General features: G+C 37.8%; 1 pseudogene; it reads left to right on the top strand.

Moving 5' to 3' along the window:
- Nucleotides 1-4,970: 4,970 nt before the first annotated feature.
- On the top strand, nucleotides 4,971-5,757 carry LOC102472974 (heterogeneous nuclear ribonucleoprotein A3 pseudogene; annotated as a pseudogene).
- The last annotated feature ends 1,599 nt before the right edge of the window (nucleotides 5,758-7,356 follow it).

Here is a 7,356-nt window from a genome sequence, read left to right as displayed (position 1 = left end):
GCTCGCCAGAGAGAGAGACAGAGAGATAGAAAGTGAGAAATCACCCCCCGGGGGGATGGCCATGCCGCAATCCCTTCTGCTCCATTCTCCTTTCAGGATCTTGGGCACGCACGCACACGTGCCTGGCGTGAGTTTAAGCCACGGGGTTCGGGATGCGAACTGCAGTTGACTACGTGGGAGTCCAGCGACATAGCCATTACGTTAACTGCTGGTCCCAACCTCTCTTTCATAGTCTGACTTGCTTTGCTTAGCATTTAATCTTCCAGATTTGTCCACTTTCTATCAAATGTCAGGATCTCTTTTATGGTTGAGTAGTATTCCATACTGTATATGAGCCACACTTTTTCAATCTATTCATTTGTTCTTGGACATTTGGGTTGGTTCCATGTCTTAGCAATTGTGAAGAATACAGGAGTAAACATGAATGTGTAAGTTATTCTGACTAAGTGTATTCCTGTCCTTTGGATAGATACCTGGGAGTGAAATTTCTGGGTCATATGGTAGCTCTATTGGGAGGATTTCAAGGAACCTCCATATTGTTTTCCACAGTGTAGTACTCATTTATTTTCCCACCAATAGTGCAGGAGGGTTCCCTTTTCACCACGGCCGCTCCAGCCTTATCATTCTTTATTTTTTTAAAAATCTTAGTCATTCTGACTGGGGTTAGGTGGTATCTCATTATGGTTTTGATTTGCATTTCCCTTATGATAACAGATGTTCAGCATTCTTTCAGTGCCTTTTGGCTATTCATAGTGTTCCTTGGAGAGTTGTCTGTCAAGTTCATTTGCCCATCTTTTAATTAGATTGATCATTTGGGGGGGGTGGTGAAAGTTGTTTGAGTTCCCTGTATATTCTGGTTATCAGTCCCTTATCTGAGCATAATTTACAAATATATTCTTTCATTCTGAGGGTTACCAATTAACTGTAATTATTGCTTCTTTTGCTGTATAGAAGCTTTTTAACATGATGTAATCCCTCTTGTCTAATTTCGGGAGTATTGCCTGTGCTTTGGGAGTCCTATTTAAGAAGTCTTTGCATACTCCAATGTATACAAGAAATTTCCTTATGTAGTTTTATAGTTTGAGGTTTTATGTTTAGGTCTTTGATCCATTTTGAGTTTATTTTCATTCATGGTGATAAATAGGGGTCCAGTTCCATTTTCCTGAAAGTGGATACACAGTTTTTCCTACACCATTTGCTAAAGAGATTTTCTTTCCCCACTGGATTGTCTTGTGCTCTTTGTCAAAAATCAGTTGGCTAGATTCCCAGAGCCTGTGCTGCTATGGACTAGGAAGGAGTGGCAGCCAGTAAGGGAAGCTTAGATAAAAGACTGCTCCAGGCTTCTTCTTTTCTCCCAACCTTTTCAAGATTCATCTGTCTGCCACCATTATCCCTAGAGTCTGTGCTGCTGTGGATCAGGGAGGGGCAGCAGCTAGTGAGGGAAGCTGATGTTCATCCATCCACCACCATTATTTCGGGAGCCAATGGTGCTGAGTACCAGGGAGGACCAGCAGCTAATAAAGGAAGTTGAGGTAGGAGACTGCTCCAGCTTCTTCCTGCCTCCCAACCCATCCCAGGCTCATCCATCCACTACCATTATCCCCAGAACCTGTGCTGCTGTTGAGGAAAGCTGAGGCAGGAAACTGCTCCAGGCTTCTTCTTGCCTCCCAACCCACCCCAGGAATATTTTGAGACTTCATAGTTTTCCTGTATGACTACTTTTCCCTCTTCCATCTGAAAATCTTCGGGTTAGCCCAGGTGCACCTGGTCTCAAGATACTGGGAAAGGAAGCAACACCTAAAAGTGGCTATATATACACTCTCTGATTAAAAGAGAAGACCCTCTACCAAGAACACATCTGAGAAGTAGAGCTTTTCTTCTCCCCAACACTATAGAATCAACAACAGAAAAGCAGGAATTAGTGTATAATCCCATCAGATGACTAGAAACCAGCACAGAGTCACAAAAATTACAGGAAAGCAAGGAAGTATCTCTTCCTCAAAGGAACAGAGCGACTCTTCTTCAACCATGGACAGTGCAAAGGAATTTGAAGGAGTGTCAGAAACAGATTTCAGAATATTCATAGTGACAGAGCTGAGGAAGTCTTTACAGGATTTGAAGAAGGAGATAGACATCATTAAAAACAATCAATCAAAACTATAAATGAAGGCAGTAATACAGGAAATCAAGAACTACCTCAGAAGTATTAATATTAGACAAGACCACACAGAAGACAGCATCTCTGAGCTGGAAGGCAAAACATTTGACTTTAATCAAACCACAAAAATAATGAAAAAAATGGGACCAGCAGTTAGCATAATGGCTATGTCGCTGGACTCCCATGTAGTCGACCATGGTTCAAGTCCTGGACCCAGCAGCTTAAACTCACGCCAGGTGCATGTGCGTGTGTGCCCAAGATCCTGAGAGGAAAATGGAGGAGAAGGGATTGTGGCATGGCCATCCCCCCTGGGGGGGGGGGTGATTTCTCGCTTTCTGTCTCTTTGTCTCCCTCTGTCTTTCTGGCAAGCACACATGCCCTATAGTGAAAAACCTGTCCAAAATAATAATAATAATAATAATGAAAAAATAATGTAAAAAAATAAGGACAACATACGGGAAATACTAGATACTATGAAACATCCAAATATTCAAATAATTGGTATTCCAGAAGGTGAAGAATTGGACAAGGGCATAGAAGGTCTATTCCATGAAATGCATTCAAAAAACTTCCTAAACCTATAAAGGCAATCAAACATCCAAACCCAGGAAATACAAAGGACCTCAAATAAAATCAACCCAGGAAGATTCTCTCCAAGGCACATCATAGCCAGAATGGCCAAAATCACATATAAAGACAAGATACTAAAAATGGCAAGAGAGAAACATTAAGTTACTTACAAAGGTTATCCCATCAGGCTAATATCGGACCTCATGGCAGAAACAATGCAAGCAAGGAGAAAATATATTCAAAGTGTTAAAAGAAGACAACCGCAACCAAGATCAATACACCTGGCAAGATTATTCTTCAAATGGGAAGAAAAGATAAAAAAAATTCTCAGATAAACAGATCCTGAAGGAATTTACCAACACCAGATCAGCTCAAGAAGATCTGAAGGGAGTGCTATACCAGGTAAACTATAAGAGAGACAGACAGAAATAATAGGAAAAAAACAAAAACAAAAAACAAAAAACAACCAAGAAAATGGCCAACATAATGGTAGGGACAAGTCCAGAAATATCAGTAATAATGTTGAATGTTAATGGATTAAATTTTCCTATCAAGAGACACAGAATTGCTGAATGTGGCTGAATGGATTAAAAAAACAAACCCTCTATCTGTTGCCAACAAGAAACGCACCTCATGGATAAAGACATACATAGACTAAAAGTGAAGGGCTGGAAAAAGGTATTGCATGCAAATAGAAACCAAAAAAAGGGGGGGGGCTAAAGTTGCAAAACTGATTTCAGACAAAATAGGCTTTAAGACAAAAACTGTAAAAAGAGACAAAGAAGGCATTATGTAATAGAAAAAGCACTAATTCTTCAAGAAGATATAATGCTTATAAATGCCTATGCACCCTACACAGGAGCACACAAATATTTTAAGGATACTGTTAGATCTAAAAGAAGAGATAGATCTCAACAACTAATCATTGGGGATCTCAATGCCCCACTATCTTCTTGGAACAGATCATCTAGAAAAAAATTAAGCAAAAGACATTGAGGCTAAATGATACCATAAATCAAATGTACTTGACAGACATTTACAGAACCTGCCACTCATAGAACATAAAAAAAAAAATTTCTCACCCCTGCATAGAACTTTTTCAAAGATTTATCACATAATAGGACACAAAACAAGCCTTTACAGATTCAAAGACATAGAAACCATATTTGGCATCTTCTCCAATCATGATGGAATTAAAGTTCATGCTAATTTCAGAAAAAAAACTCAAAAATACACAAACATATGGAAAGTAAACAACCTACTCCTGACTGACTTCACAACTACTGAAGAAATTAAGACTGATATCAAAAGATTCACTGAAACTAATGATAATGAGTACACAAGTTTCCATAATCTATGGGACACCGCAAAAGCAGTCATAAGAGTTAAGTTAATAGCAATTAGCGTGCATAAGAAAAAGATGGAAAGGGGGCAAATGGATAACCTAACATCATGCCTCAGGGAATTGAAAAAGCAACAACAAAAATTTTTTTTAATGCCAGGATAAAAGAATTAATAAGGATTCAAACAGAAATAAATGAAATAGGATATAAACGAATTATACTAAAAGTAAATAAAACCAAAATCTTGTTCTTTGAAAAGATAAATTGACACCAGTAGCTAAATTAATTAAGAAGAGAGAAAAGAACCAAATAAATCAAATTTTCAATGAAACAGGCAATATTACAATAGATGTAATAGAAACACAAAACATCATTAGAGAATACAATGAGTGATTCTATGGCAAAAAGCTGGATGAGAAGGACAAATTCCCTGGGCACATATAATCTACCAAGATTGAATCATGAAGACATAGAAAGCCTGAATAGGCCCATAACAAGCAATGAGATCAAATCAGCAATAAATAAAGTCCCAACAAAGGAAAGCCCTGGTCTGATAGCTTCACTTTTAAATTCTACAAAACTTTTAAAGAAGAGTTAAGCCCCATTCTACTCAAACTATTTCTAAACATCCAAAAGAAAGGAACCCTCTTAAATTCACTTTATGAAGTTCCCATCACCCTCATCCAAAACAGATAAGGACATGACAAAAAGCGAAAACTACAGACCAATTTCTCTGATGAGTATAGATGCAAAAATTCTCAATGAAATACTAGCAAATCATATCCAACAACATATGAAAAAGATGATACATCACGACTAGGTAGACTTTATTCCAGGGATGAAAGAGTAGTTTGGTCCCATATTGAACTCAAGTTGGAAGAGGCGACTCTGGTCTTAAAATGGAGATAAAACCGCCACCCCTTCCCCCCCTCCTGGACTCTGAACTCTGGCAGGCCGTCGCCACTGCCACTGGGAGGGAAGAAAGTCATGATCCAAAGGAACCAGAGCAGTTGAGAAAATTGTTCATTGATGGTCTGAGCTTTGAATTTACAGATGATAGTTTGAGAAATGGGGCACACTCACAGATTGTGTGGTAATGAGAGACCCCCAAACAAAATGTTCCAGGGGCTTTGGTTTCGTGACTTACTTTTGTGTTGAAGAGGTGGGTGCAGCAATGTGTGCTCAGCCACACAAAGTTGATGGTATGTAGTGGAACCAAAGAGAGCTGTTTCTAGAGAGGATTCTGTAAAGCCTGGTACCCATCTAACAGTGAAGAAAATTTTTGTTGGTGGTATTAAAGAAGATACAGAAGAATATAATTTGAGAGATTACTTTGAAAAGTTTGGCAAGATTGAAACCATAGAAGTTATGGAAGATCAACAGAGTGAGAAAAAGAGATTTGCTTTTGTAACTTTTGATGATCATGATACAGTTGATAAAATTGTTGTTCAGAAACACCACACTATTAATGGGCATAATTGTGAAGTGAAAAAGGCCCTTTCTAAACAAGAGGTGCAGTCTGCTGGATCACAAAGAGGTCGTGGAGGTGGTTCTGGCAACTATATATGGGTCATGTACGAAACTTTGGAGGTGTTGGAGGTAATTGTGGTCATGGAGGAAACTGCTGGAAGAGGAGGCTATGGTGGTGGAGGTGGTGGCAGGAGAGGTAGGAAAAACTTCAAATGAATTTTCAAAATTGCCCCTTAGTACAGATACAAATGGATTTTCATTCATGTGGCTTCATACATAAATTCTCTTACATATAAATTGAGGAACATATTTTGGATGAGTTTATTTTAACCTTATAACCAGATGCAGTTGGAACCTAATTAGACTAATGCTCCTTTTTAAAAAGACTTCTTTTTCTGCAAAGAATTACTATTCAGGTCAGTTGCTGATTGTTCATAAGGTTTTGTTGTTTTGTTTTTGGTACAGTAGAAGGGCTTCTTAAAATTCGGGGCTTAATATTTATTTACTTTTTAAGAAAATGCCATTTTAGGGGTTACCAGATGGCATAGTGGTTATGTCGCTAGATTCCCACATGCCCAGTTGTGGTTCAGGAGCTGGACAAAGGGGTTTGAAACTCATACTGGGTGCATGTACGTGAGTTACCCAAGATCCTGGGAGGAGAATGGAGGTGGGATTGCGGCAGGACCATCGCCCTGGGGGGAGGTGATTTCTCACTTTCCCTCACACTGTCTCCGTCTCCAGGGAACACACAGATTATAATTTACTACATTAACAGGAGTAAGTGTGCCATAGAGCATGACTGGTCTTCTAAATCAGGACTGATTTTCTACATGTCACAGAATGAAATGTTAAAGAACCAGCATTTTATTGATAAGTTCACAAAGCAAACTAAGAAAACATTTTCTTTTTTTAAAGAAGTATTGTCCTTTCTAGTCTGTTTCATTTTTTTATGAAATAAAATGATTTTTTTTGAAAAATAAAAGTGGTTCAACATATGCAAAACCATAAATGTAATATACCATATTAGAAAAAAATATAAAGACCATATAATCATATCAATCAATGGAGAAAAAAGAATTCAATAAAATACAACATCCCTTAATGATTAAGACTCTCAGAAAAATTGGCATAGGAGGGTAATTTCTCAACCCAATAAGTCTTCTATGAGAATTCCATAGCTAACATTATAATGAATAGAAAAAAGCAGGAAGCTTTTCCACTAAAAACTAGTACAAGACAAGGCTGCCCACTTTCTCCTCTCCTTTTCGATATAGTGCTGGAAGACTTAGTCAATAAATCAGAAAAGAGAATAAAATAAAAGGCATTCAAATAGGAAAAGAAGAGGTGAAACTCTCTCTATTTCAGACGATATGATTGTATACTTAGAAGGCCCACTGGTTTCCATAAAAAAATAAATTTTGGAACTAAAACATTGAATACAGTAAAGTGGCAGAAAATAGAATCAACATACAAAATTCTCTAGCATTTCTATATAAGAAAAATAAGCAGACTGAAGTAGAACTGAAAAAAACTAATCCCATTTACCATAACGACAAAAAGCATAAGATACCTAGGAATAAATCTAACCAAAGAAGTCAAAGACCTCTACAAAGAAAACTATGAAAGTCATAAAAAAAAAAAAAGACGTAAAAACCAACACAAAACAGTGAAATGGCATCCCATGTTCCTGGATAGGAAGAATTAATATAATCGAAATGGCAATTCTACCCAAATTACACATTTAATGCAATCCCAATTAAATTACCAGACACATTCTTCACAGACCTAGAAAAGACACTCAAAGAATTTGCCTGG

Source organism: Tupaia chinensis, unplaced genomic scaffold (assembly GCF_000334495.1).
Source record: "Tupaia chinensis unplaced genomic scaffold, TupChi_1.0 Scaffold143976_1, whole genome shotgun sequence".
Taxonomy (NCBI): domain Eukaryota; kingdom Metazoa; phylum Chordata; class Mammalia; order Scandentia; family Tupaiidae; genus Tupaia; species Tupaia belangeri.
The sequence above is the reverse complement of the archived record's forward strand: the minus strand, read 5'-3'. Positions and strand labels throughout refer to the sequence as shown.